Raw genomic sequence first — 20,207 nt, forward strand, 5'->3', positions numbered from 1 at the left:
TATTTAGGGACATACGTGATGAAACTTGTAACACTAGGGACATCTCCTCTGATATGGATGGCCTTCAGAAAGTTCAGAATTGGAGACTAGCTTGTGCCTCAAAGGGAGACGAGGTTTATTTCTAAGCAGTGAATGTGTCAGAATTTCTCTGGTGGAATGTGTTTGCATATGAGTGTGAAAGCTTATGTATACATTCTTGTTTACCAAAAATAACAGGATACAAATTAAGAAGGGTTTGGTTGAATTTCCTGCCAAATTCATGGTACATGCTATAAAATAGGATTAAAAACTAGCTTTTGAATGTGTGTGCTTAAAAGTGGTGTGTTAGAAGCAATGCTTCTTCAGCACACAGTTAATTTTTTTTTTCTCAGTCTCTCTTTTGAATTTGAAAATCTGAATGACCAATAGCAATTTCTTCAAAAGAGCAATAGCTTGTCTAAATATAAAAAGCTTAGTGGTTCAAGGAGGCCCATAAGAATGCCTTCTTTCCTTAGTAAATACTCTTTAAAAAGTAGAAATTGAAGATAATTTGATTGTTTTTGATGTCTCTGACATTCAAATTAAAATAAATTAGAATGTTTAAGATTGGAGTATTTGTTTTTTATTCTCATAAACCTTAATATGTATTCCTTATCAGTTCTCAGGCTGGCAATGTGAATCTGCATGTAAGTCCTTCACATTTTGCCTGGACTCCTTTAAAATCTTCCTGAATGGGGTGGGTCCTCAATGCTTGTCTTGGAACACGGAGACCTGCAGTGATGGTATGCTAGAATTGGCACGCTGAAGTTCCTTTCGCTTTGACCAATGGCAGTGAAAGGAGTTTCTCTGGTCCCATCTCCCTGAGGACTGCAAGCTAGAAGTGAAAATTGAGCATCCTGTCTGCTCTACAGTTTGGTGGACTCGTCTCCTCCAAGGTGACCACAGATCTCTATTAAAGATCATTGAGACGTTTTAAAAAGAAAAGGCTAGTCATCTTCTCTATTACTTTTCACAGGCAATCTGGGTAGGGAAGCGTAGACATTTCACTCAACTATTTATTTCTCCTCAGCAAATCAGCAATATTAGCATACCAAAGGAAAAATAAGAGACTGACTTTTCCTGAAGAGATAATACAAAGATTGTTGTTTTTAGTAGTAGCGTGTTGGGTAATATCATAGTTGTTGGGGGTGAAGGGCGAAGGCTCTTGTGGGGAGAAATCAGATAGGGTAAGTGGATGAGATATTGGGAAGAACTGGGTGTGCTTTGGCTAAGTGGACGCCAGCCAACCAGAGCAGACCAGTCCCAGTGGCCATTCCAGGCACAGCCGTGGGAAAGCTGGGTGGCTGTTAGAGTCCGGTGGGTATGGGGAGTGCTGCATAATTGGTGCCAAGAGTGAGGTCCCTAAAAGAATGGGGCAATGAGATTCACCTTATTTGCTTGACAATTAAGGACTAGATAGCGCTTTTTAGGTAATGTTTTAGCTATTTTATGATTAAACAAGATCAAATGCAATGGTGATTCCACGTCTTGTGTAATCCAAAAGGATCCATAAGGACGATAAACATTTTATAATATTTGTGCTAAAGACTAGGATACCTCAGTCTAAATTAGAATGCATGTTCGTTTTGTTTTAATGTCAGGAAAAAAGAAATGTTAGATGTGAGGAAATTATTTTGGAGGTCTTTTTCATAATGAGTCATAAGAATCGGTTTAATGAAAAAAAATTAACTGATAACTTGACAAAAGGGAAGAAAATGACTTGTTTTTATTCAGAAAGCACCCATAAGAAAAAGCTTTTAAGGAAAATTTGATTTATTCTGAGCTAATCTGAGGCTGTGTGTTTTATCACTTATTTCATATACCTGATGAGTGTAAGTCTAACACTGGAGAATTTCAGCCTTATTTTTAGAATGATGGAAGTTCACACTACCACTTAATTATCCCCCAGATTCATTTAACCACCCACGCTCCTTCCCTTCCCTCCACCAAATCATAAGCATTTCTATGGTTTGGTTGGGATGGAACCACAACCTGACCTCTAGAGTTAATCTCATTTTCCTTGGTGTAGCCTTTTGTCTCAGGACCCTGTCCAATGCATTCCTAATCAACAGTGATTGGTTCATAGAGAGACATGGATGTAAGTTTGTCCAGTAAGAATTTTGTCACCAGTGGGTACATATTGATGGATATTTGTGGTAAGAAATATCCTCTGCCCAACTCTGATGTGAAAAAGGAAGAGTATAGCCCTGTGAAGCTACCATTTTGTTACAAAAGCAAGCCTGAGGATAAAACAAACAGGAAGACAGAGCCTAGGAAATCATGGAGAAATGGAGGAACAAACTTAATGGCATTGAAAACTTTTCAATCCATTCCTGTTTCAAGCCTGCTCTGGGTTTAGACCTTTTAGATACATGAGTCAATAAATTCTTTAATTGTTTGAGCCAGTTTGAGTTTGGTCTTCTATTACGAGCACACACACAAAACCAGTTTTCCTACTCTTTCATTTTGATCCCTGAAGTTCTCCTCATTAAATCAATAATCTTTTATTCAAAAAAATATTTATTGAGTGTCTACTGTGTACAAGATAGTCTGCTAGATATAAAAAGGATGGGCAAGACATGCTTGAGAATTTGTAGGAGCATAAACTTGGGAGATAAAAAACACATTTAAAAATAAATAAGAGACAAAGCAGAAAATAAAATATATGAAGTATAAGAAAGGTAAAGAAAAGTGCTAAAGAAGAAGATGAAAAAAATAGCTTCAAGAATCTATTTTTCCAGAGCCAGAAAGTGAAAAAATGTGTAGTCCCAACTAGACATGAACAGAACAGGTGATATATTAAGTTATATTTATTCCAAAGCATTATAAATTTATGTATGTATTATATAACAATGTTTCAGTGAAAAATGGTCATCTAAGTATATAGATATCATCTATGACTGATGGGATCTCGAGAGATATGTTTGAATTATGTTCAGATTATTAATGGGATGCTAAACTAACCTCTGGATTTCCCAATTCTTTACTGCAGTATATTTTTTTTAGCCATACTTACTCTAATTTTATAGTTTTTTATGTCTGTAGAAGGAAAATCCCTTCATAAGGAGCATGCATTTTGAATATAGTCCAGATTAGATTTATCATTTAGCATTAGAGCAGTAGACTTGTTTTTCTTTTTATTAGGCATGTTTACAGCAACACGTTATGATTATTAAAATCATTTTTGTTTATAGAAACCAATATCATCCTACAATGACATTCATGCTTCAGAAAACTACAATATACTAAGCCCCATAGAGATTGAATTGAACACCTGCTGTGTGCTAAACAATATTCTAAATGCTTTAATGTATTACTTGTGAAACACTAATGTTACAAGATACGAGTTATTTCCCCATTTCATAGTTGAGGAAATAAAGGCCCAGAGTGGTTGAGCAGTAAGTCACCAGAGGTACACTCTGAACTAGACTTTAAACTACATCTCTGGCTCTCGTGTGATGCTCTGTTCACTACATGGTTTTGCTTCCCATGGTCTTCCTAAAGTTGGAATATAGTTGTTTATAATAGCAGTCAACTTCGCAATTTTTGTCTGTTAGGAGAGAAACAGTGGGGATATTCCTGAGCCTCATGGTCTGAAAACTCCCATTTATCACATTAAGCTTTACCTTGGAAACATCTAGGTGTAGGGGAGGCAGATGTAGAGCTGGGAAAAGAGTAAGTAATGAGAGTCAGGGCACCTGGATTTCAGGCTAGACTCTGCCACTTTCTAGCTATGTGGCTTTAGGAGAGTCAAATCACTTCAGTTTCCTATTTATAAACAGTAAGACTTACAACTTACCTAACAAGATGTGTAGGAGAATTAAATAAAACAATGCATGTGAAAGTACATTGTTAACTGTAAAGTGTTATCTGTGTCAGGCTCTTTGATACCCAGCCTTTTGCTTTCTGGTGTAAATCATGGTCCTGACCATTCCCTGCCCTAACATACTGGCCCTCCAGGGAGCTGGCATCTGACAACTGCCCTGTCTCCATCCCTGCCTGAGCATCAGTAAGACTTAGGGAGCAGTGAAAAGACATTGCTACAGCTTCTGTTTTCATGACTTATTAATTATGCCATTTAAAAAGCATTTTTACATCTGAATATGCCTGGAGGTTCTTGAGCCAGTTATACAGGGAGGGGAAGGAAAAGCAGGTGTTTAGGATGCTCGCTGCTTGTGATGAACATTTCTTCCCCCCGCCCCGCCCCGCCCCATCCTCTGTGGTTTCTACCCGTCGGAAGTACTCCAAGGGGGAGAAAGTAGTGCCGTCCCAACTTTGCATGAAAGCATCAGCTCAGACCGAGTGCTTTCTGATCCCTAGGCTGAGCCTGTGCCAGCAGAAGGGGAGTGGGACAATTGAGGTAGCCCCTAATGGGCCATCCTTGTTGTCATGGATGAATTCATTTTAACAGAAAACAAGAAAGCAGGAGAAGCCACTAAATAATCTCTGAGTCACAAAGCACTGAAATTCCACATTGAGTACCAGTGATTAATTTGCTTGGACTAATTTCCTCCTTGACTAATTAGCTGCAGCATATTTTATAACATTTAGAAGTATTAGGTAGAGCCCTCTTGAAAGAGAAAGATAAACCTCCCACTCTATCCATGCATAAGGGCCTGTTTTCTTAACACAAACAGGAGAAAGGGAGAAATAAAATGTGATTAGACTCTTTCAGCCACAGCCAACACCCTAATCTTTCCTAAATTCTAACAGGTCTTCTGCTACTAGTAGGTAATAAGTGAGGAGTTATAATAAAATAACAACTTATTTCTGGGTGTGCTTGGGAACACCCATTCATTACTAACACCTGGAACAAAAGATCTCCCATCCTTTCTGCCATTTGTGTGCAGGTCCCAGTTCATCTGTCTCATTGCCAGGAAAAACAAATGAGGAGCCACACATTTTCTAAGAATGTGTTCATGGATTAATTTGGTGGGAACCAGCAGAGGGTTTACTCTGTCCTTTTTAAACTACTTGAATTGTTCAAATAAGTCTAAAGTAACGAAAGACAAATTTTATTTGTCAGTTATTTCATAGCATGTTGATATTTGAATATTTAACTTTAGATTTTAATTAGCTGACCTGATCCAATACTTTTTAGTGATTCAGGATAATGGGGAGAACACACTGGATTGCATTTTTCCTAACAATTATGAAACCCTTTAAAGGGAATCTTAATCTTATTGTGAAATATGACATTCCAAGCATCAGAAAGAGATAAGAATTTTATGTTAAAAAAAAAAAAGATGTATAAGTTTAAAAGTTTCTGAATCCCCATATCCGTTCTCCACTTCATCATCTCAATCACCAAAATTTCATCAATTTACCTGCTAGACATCTCATACATACATCCTCCTGCCCCATCCTGCTTTGGCCACATGGCCAAAGGCCCTCATGGCTCCAGTGCTGTAACAGGTTCCTAACTGGGTTTCCTGCCTATAGACTGATGTCACATCATGTAACTTCCCTGATTCTAAGCCTTCACTGCTTTTACACAGCTGTGAGAATCCTGTCTAGATGAAGTGGTTTCATACAGAGGCTCTACTCCAATAGGGCCTCTTGATGGCACAGCAGGTTTGATCTCAATTCTCCCTTTGCTCACACACCCTTTACTCTTATTTGAAACCCCTTCACTTAAGATACTCTTTCACACTCCTAGGACTTTCTAGGACACCCTTTCTCATTAGCTGGAAGATGGCTTCACTTCTTATCAATCTAGCCAACTCATATTTATCCTTAAGGACACAGACCAAATAACATGTCCCCCTGGAAGCCTTCTTTATGCTCCTGCCTAACTTAAATGGACCATCTTTGGTTCTGGGACACTCTGCAAACTCCCATGACAGCACTTAACACATAGTACTGTAATTGTTGGTTTCCTTACAAATTTTTCTAGACTATAAATTTTTCTAAGGTAAAGACTGTACCTGTTATACTCTTGTATGCTCCAATGAGCACAATCCTGCTCACAGATATTTACTGAAAATATTCACAGTCATCACAATAATGGTAGTTAAGTGGATAATGTGTTACAGTTATCAAAGCACTTTCATTTTAATTGAAGTCCAAATAGTCCAAATGGTATCTTGTTTAACCATGGTAACAGTCATTTACAACTTTAGTATGTAACAGAATCACCTGGAATGTTTGCTAAAACAGATTGCTGGCCCATGCACAGAGTTTCTGATTCAGTAAGTCTGAGGTGACTCCAGAATTCCATTTCTAACAATTTTTTAGGTGACGCTGACTCTGCTGGTCTGAGGCCACACTTTGAGAACCACTGCCTTAGAACACCCCTTGAAGTTAAGTGTTATTGTTCCCAATTTACAGAGAGGAAATGGAAGCTCAGAGAGCAATGGTTTTGTAAGTGGTGAATTCAGGTTCTCGAAACTGCTTCGCCTATGTTCTTGTCATTGCACCATATGAATATTTGTAAAATTCTTACTATATTCCATTTCCTAACAAAAAGCAGCGTATATATGATCAGATTTTGTCCTTAGGGGATGATTACTTGAAAATACAAATCACATGCTCCTGTGTGTCTTTTACTGCTATTTCCACTTGGATTGGTAGTCAAGTTGCACAGAATTGCAAATGTAGGAAGGAAGCACATTCATGTTATTTCAAATTATTACAATAGAAACAACTTTAACTACTTCAGAGAAGAAATAAAGCAGATAAAAATTGTCCTTCTTTTTCCCTTTTGCTCATACATATAGCTGATGTGACACTAAAAAAACCCCAGAAAACTCCTGAAATTGATGTTTTGAGCTTCCCACTTCTGCTTTTTTTTGCAACTGTTATGAAGTATTATTTCCCTGAAGTTGGATGGAAGGGGGCAAAAAGAAAGAAGAAATAGAAAAGAAACTAAATAATTCACAAACTGGGCAACTGAAAATGGCTGCAAGTCAATAGAAACCAGTCTTGTTCTAAGATGAAGAGGATAAAGGCATTAAAGTTTTGCTGTGGAGTGTAAACTAGCAAGAAATAGGTTTCTGAACTTCTTCTCCTGTCATCCTATGAAGTGTGAAAGAATTTTCCTTTAAAACATAGATTGTGACTTAATTCCAGCAAGGCTTTATTCTTGTTTTCTCTCCTTCATTGAATATATGTGCATTGAAATACATACGAAAACACACAAGATGGTAAGGCTGAAAATTAGAAAGAACAAACAATGAATTGTCAGCCTCTGGAAGGAACGTCCACTAACCAGAGTACTCACAAAGCCCAGGGTGAGAATCCACAGGTGTTTAGGACTCGCTTTGACCTTTTGGTGAAGTAACAAGGTCCTCTACTTGCTCAGTACAAAACAAAGAATCTTCTAATGACTTTCCAGTCAACTGAGAAAAAAGTCTAAACCCTGCACTCTTTGTTCAGTGAGTAATTATTGAACACCTTCTGTATGCTAGGCCTTGTTCTAGGTGCATCATAATCTATTAGACCACATGTTGTCTGGTAATGCTCTTCCCTAAACACACTAAGCTTGTTCTTGCCTCGGGGACTTCATGTTTTCTGCTTTTCCTGACAGTTAAGTAGTGTGCCCAAATCTTGGAATAGCTTGAACTTCCATGGAATTGTGATCTTGACTCAAATTACACCTTCTCAGAGAGGCCTTAATCAGCAAGTTTATCTAAAATACATCACTGCCATCATCCCTTCCCCATCCCTTCCTAGCAACCTGCTTACCCTAATGATTTTTCTTCATTGCACTTGTTACTATTCAAATTTAATGCACACATGCACACACAAGCATATATATTATACATGTGTGTATATTTAACATATATTTGTAAGTGTAAATGTTAATATGTAAATATATATAGATTATATATAATGTATATAAAATAAATTTATTTATGTATTATGTGTATATACATACATATTTATATACTAAGCTCTATAAACAGAAACTTGAAAACCTCAATGAAATGAATGATTTTGCAATGATACTATAAATTATACAATTAATGTAAGCAGTAGAAATCTAGAGTAGTTCAATAACACATACGATATTGAAAAAGCCTTAAAAACTGCTTCAAGACCAGGCTATTTGGCTGTTTTGTCCTCTCCAAGTTTCGAGAAAAGGTGATTCTCATGCTTTATGTGCCGTTTCAGAGAATAAAAAGCTACCCAATTTACTTCAGAGATCTAATGCTTGTCTGGTAACAGAACCTCAAAAAATATTATGCACAGAAGAAAACCTGGGAGCAATGTCACTTATAGATGCCAAAATCCTAAATAAATTACCAGCAATCTGAATATAAGAGTACATTGTGCTGTAAGATTTATTAAACACTTGCTTTTCACTGGGTATGTAGTTTTAACTCATGGGTAAAAGGCAAATCAATCTGTACAAGAAGCAGAGGACCCTGTGAGAGAGAAGTAAAAATAGTAGAAGAACCTATTGTTCTAAATTATCCACAGGTTCCTTTCAATAAAGTTTCTATCTCTGAATCACTCTACTGATGAACTTTCTAAAGTTGTTAATGCATAAATAATCCTCATGTTATATAAACTCTTCTAAACATAGAAAATGGATAATAACAATAGAACCATTTTGTTATTAATGAAAAATCTCCTAACGTATTTCTTGGTTTAGATCAATTTACTGGTGAATTCTCTCAAATGTTTAATAAACAGATAATTCCCAGCTAATTATCTCTGCCAATTACTTACCCTCAAATTTCTTTATAAGATTTGTAATTAGAAATTTATAAAATTTCTAATTCCCTTCTAAACATATGAAAAAGGCAGGTTAACTAATTTGTTCCATAAAGTTACATATATCTGCTACATAAATCAAGTATAGCACACCCACAAAATCATAGATCGATCTCCCTCAAAGATGTGCAAAAATCCCCAAATACAATACAGAAAAAAATTATTACCCAAACACATATATTTCCATTGTTTATATATCTTTGTTGTTAGAGTATGTGATGATTTCTTAAAACTTCACACCCTTAGACATAATGAAGAATGATGGTCCTTCATGTGTAACACCTGGTGAGGATGGAGCTCTGGAAGACCACCTCTGTGGGCAGAACCTCTGAATAAGAATAGGGTGGTGCAGCTGGCAACGGAAGAAAAATGACTCTGTTAGAGGCTATTTCACCTTGTGAAAATCTCATAAATTTTAAGGATAATAGGTCGTTAACCACCTGGCTTGGGATACTCTGGGTACTTAGCAGGAGAAAGAAATTGGAAAAAAGAAAAAGTCAGGGCAAGAACAAGCTGGTGATGCTGATGGATCTTTACCAAAGAGATGTTGCCTCATCTCTCCTTAGGTTTCAGCAGTTTCTGTTACAATAAATCCTGATATTAGATGATTTTGTGACACCCCATCTACAGAGCAATAAGCATTTCCCGTTAAATTAAAAAAATATATATAGTTTAAATTATTTCTGAGCACCTTACTACATTTGCAAGGAAATAAACATGCACTAAAAATGGAATTTTTAAGCAATTAGAACTGACATGTAGCATGTATTGGTTGTGATTACGTTACTAAATATTTAACTATTTTAGTAGGATGTTTTATTTATATATATATAATATAAACACAGATTAGTGCAAAATAATTAAATATGTCTTTTCATTAGATTTGCATTGCATATTTGTATTAAATCAAATGTTTTTTTAAAAAGTATTCAAGTAATTGTCACGCTGTATGTCCAATATTGTGTACCATATATTACGCACTAAAATATCTTTTTAAAAATCATTGTGTTGTTTTGAAACAAAGATTTGATACTTAATTCATTTGTTTGAAGATATTTATTGAGGGCCAGGTGCTATGTCCAAAGTGTTGGGATAGCAGCATAAAAGCCAAAGTCCTGCCCTCACAAAGTGTACATTTTATTGAGGGAGGGGGTTGTAGAGAAAGACAATAAGCAAATATATCAGTAACTACGTTTATGGTGGAATTAGAGAGGTTGCAGTGCCAATGGAAGGACCAAGTTGGAGACAGCGAGCGTGGACAACACTTTGAAGCAGATAAGATGGATTTATTGGGAGCTGGAATAGCAAGTGGGAACAAGTGAGGGTTGTGTTGTCTTCTTTTTTTTAAGGGTATAGCTACAGAGCATGTTTGTTGATAATTCAGTAGATATGGAGAGGTTTCTGTCTGATAGAGAGAGAGGGGGTGATGAAATTCTTGGGGTGTGGAGAAGGAATGGGCTCCAGAGCCCATGGGGAACAGGGTCTTTTCTGAGAGAGGATATGGATAAGAATGGGTCATTTGCTGATGGAAAGACTTGGGAGTTCTCTGCTAACAAATCTTATAAAGAAATTTGAGGGTAATTAATTGGCAGAGGTGGTACTTTGGGGTGGGGGGCTTGAGGAAGAGAGGAAAATGCGTGAAACTGGAGTAATTTCTGACTCAAAAAGCACTCAATCTAGAGACATATAACAGCATGTTCAAGCAGTGCTGAGTGCTCATTTGAGGTCATAAATATGACCTCAAACAGTTGGGGTTACGGTTAGGGTTAGTGTGTGTATATGTGTGTGTGTGTGTGTGTGTGTGTGTGTGTGAGATCAGGGGGATTTTGTTATATTTATATTTTCATTACAGTATTGCATGCATATGGTTCAAAAACTCAAGTTGCACTAAAAGTCTTAAGCTCCTAAGACAAATAATTTCAATCTCCTTAACTGTTTCTTCTAGTGTGAACCTCTATTTTTATTAATGATACACATATGTGGTGGTTGTTGATTTATCTATTTTATTGTTATAGCTAAAAATTTCATTGTGTTATAAAACCAGCAGCTCCTTACTCACTGCCTCTTAGAGCCCTCCTCCACCACTCCATATAATTAAATCCATATTCAGGGTTTATAATATTATTACTACATAAATATTGCTGTTAACTGCTGAGCCAATAGTGTATGAAAATTAACCATCTGTTTACTTTTTTTTTTTTTGCTTTTTTCCTGGAGCTAATTATCCAATTTATTTTAATTTGCTAAGTTTTCTAGGCTTTATGGCTGATCCTTAATCTCTCCAATAACTTCTAAATACAATTTTCCACTAGATTAAAATATCAGACAGACTATTAATACACTGTTTCTTTTGGAGACTTCCAAAGTCCCCTTTGGGTTGATTCTTTGGGCCAACCTGGACTGCTTACTCTCTAGACCTGCTTTCCAGGGACTTTTCTGGGACTTCTCTTGAACATCACCCCGGTGTCCTGGATCCCATTTCCTCCTCTTCCTTGGTTTCCTCCTTCATTTTGCAAGGGCACAGACTATGTGGGATGTTCATTTTTTGAGATCTTTTGTTTGAAATACTACACTCATATTCAATTTTTAGTTTGGAACTCAGTTTTGAAAATCATGTTACCTAATAAATAAGCCAGAAGATGTATTGTCTTCTGGATCCCTCCATTCTCTTCTAGTTTCCAGTGTTTCTTGGATTATTCCTCATTCTTTGTATGTGAACTGTTACATTCATGGAGAGTGTTGTGATCCCCAGGTTTTCTGAACTTCCCCCATGGAGAGTCTTTGTAGGGTTCTTTTTTCATTCACTGTACCTGACACTTCATCAATCTGGGGAAGTTTTTGCATTATTTCTTTTACAGTTCTCTTCCTACTTTATTTTCTCTGTTCTTTCTTTCTGAAACTCTTATTTTATAGATACTAACCTTCTGAATTGATCCTTAAATTTTCTTATTTTTATCACATATTTTCCTTGTCTTTATATTCTATTTTTTAGGAGAATTCTCTGCCTTTATCTGCCAACATTTTTATTAATGTTTTAAAATTCTGAGAGATATTTTAAATTTCTTTAAGCTCTTTTTTCTCTAATTATTTATTTTTTATAGACACCGGGTATAATATATTTCCTAACTCTCTGAGCACATTAAATAGAATTAAACATTTTTCTTTAGATTCCCCACACTGTTTCTGTTTCATATGAATTCCATTTTTCTACTTGAATCTTTTGATTTCTTAGTTGTATCTGTCTTTTATATTAGCATCTTTCCTCTACCTTTGGTTATTCTTAGCTTTCTAGGTGTTAAGAGTAAAGCCCTGAAAAGATGATCACTGGGTCTCTAGCATGGGCTGAACTGGTTGACTAATGGGCTACATTTTAAGGCAACAAGCCTCCTTTTCTTGGCACTGCCCTATTATAGAATTTGTACGTCTTTATTCTGGTGTCATTTAGCCTCTCAATTGAGAGAGACTTCAGTCTTTCACTGTGTGGTGGTGGTGGAAGTTTGGCATGGGGAAGATATAAAATTAACTGCTGGAGTTTTGGGGGCTGTGAAGGAAAAGGAAAAGAAAAACAAGGTTTTCATCATTAAAAATGCAAACTGGCAATTCTTGAAGCAGCAGCTCATGGCTGTTCTCTGCTGAACCTACTCTTCTTGCATCCAGAGTGACACAATTTCTCCAGAGGATACATCTCCTGAATGGGTGGGTACAGCTGGGGTTTGGATATCTAACAACTCCTTACAGGCTTTCAACAAGTTATTTTCCAACGCAGTGCTCCATTCTACCATTGAGGTACTCAGTCCTCCAAATGTTGGGCCCTGTTGGGTGTCTATGGGGTAAATGCACTTATGCCTCATTGGAAGCCCCTTCTGCAGGTGGTTAGGCTTCAGCTTGTTCCACTCAGATAAGTCATCCTTCACCTATGTTTCCCTTTCAAAATGTTATCAACTTCTCTTATCTTTTGTTGTCTATTCATCACTGCCTCGTCCTTGTGGATTTATATGGCTTTTATTCTTTGCTGATATTTTGGTGATTATTTTTTTCTCCCTAGGACTTAGAACAGTATGTGCTAATTATACTCTTTCATATTAAAGTAGTCTGTGATTGTATTAACAGATGCTACATTTTTAAGATACATTTTCTTTTAAAGGAAATAATGAAGGAATGGGTGTTGCATTGAATCCATATGTAGGTTGGAAAGTTAATTCAAAACCTCAAATTTTCTATCTGAAGCACCTATTTTGTCCATTGTGGTGCCAGCCATGGTACCACAGTGGTATATGCACTGTTTCTCACAATAGAAAGCGAGGCTGTCTCCCTTGGTTTGCTCTCTGTGATTACATTGTTGTTAATATCAATCTGTCATTTGTTTTCCTTTCTACCAAAGAAAAATTGTTAGTGTGTTAGGAATGATGGCATTGGAATAACTGATGTTATCTACCACCTCCTCCCACATGGAAACAAAAGAACCTGGGGAAAGATAGTTTAACAAGAAAGTCCAACTGTAAAACAGTTCTTTAAAGAACTATGATCACTGTAGCTAATTAGTTTCCTTTTTTAGGAAAACGTAGGGAAGTAGAAAAACCTTCTAGAATTAATGCCACTATTTTCATAGCATGCTATTTTGTTTGATTGGGAGCTTATGGGAGAAAATATTTGATGCTTTCAAGTGATTACAATTACTGTGAACTCTCAAAAGCAAAGCAAACCAAAGAAAAAACAGAACTGTTTTTTTCAAATAGAGAAAGGTGAAGGTAGCTTATAAAATAATTTGGGCATTTTGAAATGATACCTGACTTCGGTAAATACACCTGGTATCCTCTTCTTCCATTTTCATACCCTCATCACGAATATGTAATAACTAGTTAAGAGCGTCTTTTCCCTCCCAGCCTCCAAGGCCCAGGATGGTGGCAGTAGTGACTGTCTTGTTCACTGCTTTATCTGCAGCCTGGGACAAGAGATGCTTTGTGGTCACTCAGTACACACGTTTTGAATTAAACTATGCCGAATGCTTATAACTTCTTGTATGGATATCTCTGATGACCCCCTAAAAGAAGAAAACTCAGAAATCCCAAACTAAAATTGATAGTCCACCTGTTGCCAGAGACTGGGAGAAATTTCTTCAAATAACAATTCAGGCAGATTACAACAAACATACCCAAGCTTCGACATCTTGTGTAAGCAGACTTTAATTGTAAGCTTAGTCTGTGCCTAGCAGAGAACAAGGAGTCATTTTATTACTGCCAAGGTGTGCTTTCATCTCTCTATGTCTTTTCAGTGGAGGGAAGCCCCAGAAAGTACCATGACCCAAAGATACTGATTTTGGGGCACATTATGTCCTGTGAGATAAAGCCCTCACAGCAAGTCACAGAAGGTGACTATGGAATTAGGTAGAAAATCCTCCAATAGCTCAGGCTATGCTGTGCATTGTATCTTAAACAATTCAGCATCAAGTCAGCAACACATTCATCAAGTCGGCAGATCCAAGGGCCAGTTAGCATCATGAAGGAGAGCTGAAAATGGGTTGGCTTGTGCCCATCACCAAACTCCCCATTTGATTGGAGACGGGCTTCATATAACCCAGGCAGAAGGGGAGTGGGGACGTGGGCGCCTGATATACTCTGTTTACTGACCTCAGTCCACAAGGAAAAATAAATATGCCACCTTAAATATTATGTTAGGAAAAGGTGAAAGGACCATTATCCTAAAGATCCAGAGAATGATCTACTGTAAGAAGAAATGGCTTCTATGAAGCAGACAAGTGGTGGAGAGAGAAGAAAATGAAATAAGTATGAACAGGAATAAGATAAGGAAGAGTATGTGGAAATTTAAAACAAAAGAGTTAAAAAATTAAAATTAAATTATATGTTGGAGGTAATGAATATAGAAATAGGCATTTCAAAAAATAGTTTATTGATAAAGAAAATAAATTTGAGAATCTCATCCAGTATGTAGAAGATAAAGATAATTACTTCATTTGTGCTTCAGTTTCCTCATCTGTAAAATACGTAAACATAATAACACCTATACCTTACGGCTTGACTCACTTAATATATGTCAAAGTGCTTATAATTGTACTTGATACATATTAAGCATTCTGTGAATGTTAGCTATTATCATAAACAAATATTGAGCTCCTAATATATGCAGTGTGCAGGGCTAATTATTAGAAATATAAAGGCTAAAGCAACTGACATATTGATGAAAAGTTAATCAAACGACTAGCAGAGCAAATATCAAAAGACTGAAATAGATAGGAAAGAGCTCCCTATCCTAACATGACACTGATGGCTAAAGAGTAAAAAGTAGGAAAATACACAGATGAGTCGTTGTTATAGTCAGTTCAGCAAACAGGCAGATTTCTGCTTTGCTGATTAAAACACTTACAAGATATCAAACCATTTGTCTTCCAGAGTAAACATTTAGCTCAACTGATTTTTCATTTGTTCTTTAAAATATCATGATTGTTTTTAATGGCATTCCTCTAACAAAGCAGTGCAGCAATATGATTACTTATACAGGTAAACTACCAAGAGACATGTAGAGTTTTTTCACATGTGGTCAACATGACAGTGAAAAATAACTGGTATGAAATTAGAGGCTGTGCCGAGTACCATGGTGGGTAAATAGGAGAGGGCGGTAAAAATCCGCACTGAAAGGGCCCTTATTGCTCTTCTGGTCCAAGTTGCTGTCCCCATTCTCATTTATATATAAGGAAATTGGAGATCAGAGAAGTGAATTAACTGCGTAGAAATGACCCAGTTGGGACTGCAGCCATCACAGCCCACAACTCTTGATCCTCAATATCAAGATCTCTACATTATTTTGTCCAGTTATCAAAATAGCCCTATGAAGCAGTCAAGACAAACATTGTCATCCCATTTTAAAGATGGAGAAATGAGTGTTTATAGAAGTCTCACAAGCAATAATAGCAGAAGACAAGTGTCACCTAAACTCTTAGTGAGGGGGATCATGAAGGTTTTTAATGATTCATGACGTGTACATTTTGAAAGTAGTGGTATATTTAACCGATTGTTGAATAAATGTGTATGTAATCTGTAATATTGATTCCTCTCTCTTAATTCCTTTATTTCTAAAGGAAACAAACAAAAACAACTCTTCATTTGTCCTTGCAGTCATTTCTTGGTGACTGAAATGACTAGGTATTTCAATCACCAAGGTGGGGCTTGGTGGGGCTTCACCTCAACTAGGTATCTGGACCACCAGTACAGAGGTCCCGGATGTGGACACTGGAAAATGCTTTCACTGTGTTTTCTGGAGAAGCCACCCTGAACTCTGCATTCTCAAGAAAGAGAGAAGCACAGTTCTGAGGACTGTGTGGGAGAATGCACATTGTTAGGATGTGGAAAAAGGGAATGAATTCAATGAAAAATAAAAATCCAATTAGTGCAAAGGCCAAATCAGTCAACAAAGCAAAAGTTGAAGACAGGTTAAAGAGAAAAAGCATTGGATTAGATGATCAAGGGTGGTTGAACAACTGTGCCAGCACACCAAAAGACACGGGGTAAAGGTATGAAAAGATTGGGAGGGAATGAGGATAGCAGGTTGAATGTACAAATGGAGAAATTTGGTGACGGAAGGTAGGAGATACACAAAAACATCACTAACCATTTTGGCCAAACATTGTTTGATCCATATCTATACTAGTATTATATATTGATTCAGCAGCAACTATTCTCTTAGATTCTATAAATTAAAAAAAGTCTGAAGAGATAGTTCACAATAGAATAGAACTCCAAGTGTTTGTAAGCAGAGTGAGGAAAACCAACTGAGCGAAAAAGATTGAGGATGTCATACAGAGAAGAGTCCCAAAGGAAAATGGTTCATGAAGACAAGGTCAAGAACAGTATTGGGCAATCTGATGGACAACCCTAATGAATACATTGTTGTCTGCTGTAAAATCATCATGCTACACATAAAGCAGGTATATAGCTTAGAAACATTTCCTAGAATGCCAATTTTCTATCTATTTGGGAAGCTATTATAAGATTACATGGAGGTTGCAGATAAACAAATGCATGAGGCTGGAGGTTAGTTTTGAGTCAGACAGAAAAAACAAAGTTCGTGTGTGAAATATTGCCAGAGTTCCCTAGATCACAAGAGCAAAAGGAATACAGAGAATGAATGGTGGCAATTCAGCAAGAAGAAATTGGCCATTAATAGTATTTTAAATTCTATTTAATAAAGAAAAACATTTATTTATAGAATGGTAAATTGGAACTTTAGGTGAATCTGTTTCATTATTGTCTCAAAAAATATTAACTATAAAAGCTATATATTGGCCTTTGTGGACAATACCAAATAAAGCATTCTAAAAGAATTGATCTATTATAGATATTTTTTTCAAATATGAGATGACAAATGGTTAGCAAAATTAAACATAAAAATGACCTGGGATGCTTAGACACTCCAATATATATAAGGTTTAATATTTGGGTCAAGACGTCAGATACTCTGATTTTTGATAAGCTCTGTTAAAGGATAGAGTTTTTTCTTAGTGCCAATCTACCAAATAATTATAATAGCTGCAAGAATCCAGCACTACCTATGTACTTGGCATTGTTTCAGATGTTCTATCAGTATTAGCCCAGTTAACATTTATACCTACATGATGAGGTAGGTGCTGTAACAATCTACAATTTACACATGAAAATAGTGAAGAGAGAGTAATTAACTTGTCCAAACTCCTGCAGCCAGCTAGTATCAGAGCCAGTATATCAACTCAGACACCCTGAACCTTAAATTCTATACACTTAATCATGACACTGTACTGTCTCAAATCAAGTTCACACACAATTAAGGTAAGTGGCCCTCTAGTGGAGCAGACGTGTGCGGAAAACTGTAAGAAGGGAAATCAGAAAGGCGGTAACAGGTCTTCCTACTAGAGTCACTACCTACCTTAAAAAATTGCCTTATCCTACTGGTGTTATTTTCAGCAATGGGTATGACATATGTCTAGATATATCTCACACAGCAATCATTTTATCGCAGTTAGGTATAATGGGAATAATTGTGGATAAAACAATTGTCTTATCTCCACAAACGCACGTGCCATCTTGGGATCTCTAGGTTCTGTGATATCAAGTGTATCTTCAAGTCATCAACAGTTACATTGAAGAAAGTCAGGCTCAGAGTAGTAAATATATGGAGAAATCAAGGCCAGAAATGGTTTATAAAATCACTTCCCTCTTCCTGCATACAAAGGTCAAAATCCTAGAAACAGACCCTTCCAAGTCTTACTGCAGAAATTTAAAAGTCCTTCAATTTGCATTTCATTTTTAGAATTAATTTGACCAGAAGACTGAGGGAGAAGTATAACAACAAACCCCCAAACTGAGGCACATGTTTCCTTTTGATCTCAGGTGCAGCTTCTGTAACTTTTGCAGCATTATTCTGTCTACAAATCCCCACTATTTGTAATTTTTATCCCACACAACAGAGCAAAATATTGACCAACTATGTCATGTTCTTTGTTCTTTAAAACGAGTCTTTAGATTCACATAAATTCTGTGATTATTGTAAAGTTATTACCAGCGGAGAAGGACTGATTCCTTTCTGTTAAATAAACAGGAAAAAAGTTGCAGTTCTTTACGTTCTACCAAAGCCAAATACCTCAAATCTTCATAAGACTTTCGTGTAGCAGGTGGGGCAGGAAGCTGAAATAGTCCATAAATGTTCAAGACCTCAGGCCCAGCACACACTGCTGTGTCTATCTTTTACATTTCTTGCTTGCATCTAATTCTCTTGATAGTCACTTCCTGATTTCCTCTCTGTATGAGGATATTTTCAGCTTCAATTTTCATCCTGCCTCATTTTCTCTTTTACTGTATTCAACGACAGAGGTAGTTTCTTTTGGGAACTTTGTTCCCTAACCTCTTTTTACTTTAAGAACATTGAGTTTTAGATTCATCTGAAAGTTATTTGTTTGCAATTGGGAGTAAGTGAAAGCATACAAATGTAGCCATTTATTACAACAAAGGTTTCCTTTCCAAAATATAGTGAGAACAAGAAACTGCACTATTTAATATGATTCTCCTTTTGGGTTCATCTATGTAGAAATATGGATAATGGTCATTTGTCCCAGCCAAAGACAGCCTTTATATCTGTTTTCCCTGGTGCTTACCATATAAATCAGCAAAGCACGAATAACATGAAACAGGCCTTCACTTAAAGGCTTGAACGATGACTGTGCTTGGTGAAATGTGTTATGCTACACATCTTGCTAATAAGATGCATAAAAAAAAACTCCCCATTTTTGGATGAAATTGTTTTCTTTCCCTTTTCTTAATCTTGGTTTAGTCTTTTATCCATCAAAATTGTTTCTTCCCACCAGGGGGAGCATGCAAGGGGAAACATTACTCCTGCCAGGTGGATGGCAGTGCATATGGGAGGTGATAAATCATTTTGTCATTTTGAGGAAATCACAAATTCATCTGCCCCACAGGAGACAATATTATGCGTAAAGTCTGTGGCTGCCTATTCTTAATGCTGTACATGTCAGGAAGCCACTCAGTATATCCATGATAACCTTGCTCACTGTTAACAAAAATATTCATTAAACTGTTAACATGAGATTATGGTCCCACTTGGATTTACCCATCTGGGTGACTGTTGGAATCAAGGATCGTTTCTCAGCAACAAAGACATGTTCAAATCTCTCTCCATCAAGGATTCCAAAAAAAAATAGAGGAAGGAGAAAAGACCTATATGATATTTTAGGTTCCTTTCTATCATCTATACACGTCTTTCTCTGTATTTCTATTATCCTGTTTCATTCGTTATAAAGTTAGTTAATTAATTAATTGGCTAATTAAACCCTGGACTGTGAGAGCTGTAATGGTGAAAAAAAGTCACATTTATCTTCATGGTTAGCTGCTACGTCAGTGAATTGAGAGGCACCTGGGTTTAAGGGAATGACGCTCGTAATTTGTAGAATATCCAAAGGGTGCCACAGCAAACGAAACTAGCTAAAGTCTTTAGACAACTGAAAACTTTATCCTGCATACATTTGCATATATATTCATAATGATAATTAGGAGCCACCAGCAATGTTGTGGAATTCAAAAGTTTTTTATTATTAATGGAAAAACTGTATTAAAATGGATCACCATGGACCACTAAAGAATAACCTAGATATTATTCTGAAGTGTAGACAGACTGTTCAGAAGTTACCTTTGAATTATCTGCATCGAGGTAAAGAAGAACAAAGTCTTCTTAAAGTACAAAGAAAAAGAAAGGAAATTAACAAAGGTAAACGTGAATAGAGGAGGGCAAATGAACTTTAAACTCTTTCCCAAGGATTCTTCTCTGCTATCTTTTCTTCCCCATTTTTAAACCTACAGAAAAATGCAACTTTGAGGAAAAATCATATTTAGTAATTGTTTAGGTTTATTCTTGCTAGGGATCAGAGGATTCTTTGCATTTTTAAACTGAAAGTAATTTTCATTTTTAAG

General features: G+C 36.5%; 1 protein-coding gene across 1 annotated transcript in view; it reads right to left on the reverse strand.

Moving 5' to 3' along the window:
• MALRD1 (MAM and LDL receptor class A domain containing 1) overlaps positions 1-20,207 on the reverse strand; it is a 607,787-nt gene that overhangs the window by 31,120 nt on the left and 556,460 nt on the right. The window lies entirely within an intron of this gene.

Source organism: Eubalaena glacialis, chromosome 2 (assembly GCF_028564815.1).
Source record: "Eubalaena glacialis isolate mEubGla1 chromosome 2, mEubGla1.1.hap2.+ XY, whole genome shotgun sequence".
NCBI classification, from domain to species: Eukaryota; Metazoa; Chordata; class Mammalia; order Artiodactyla; family Balaenidae; genus Eubalaena; species Eubalaena glacialis.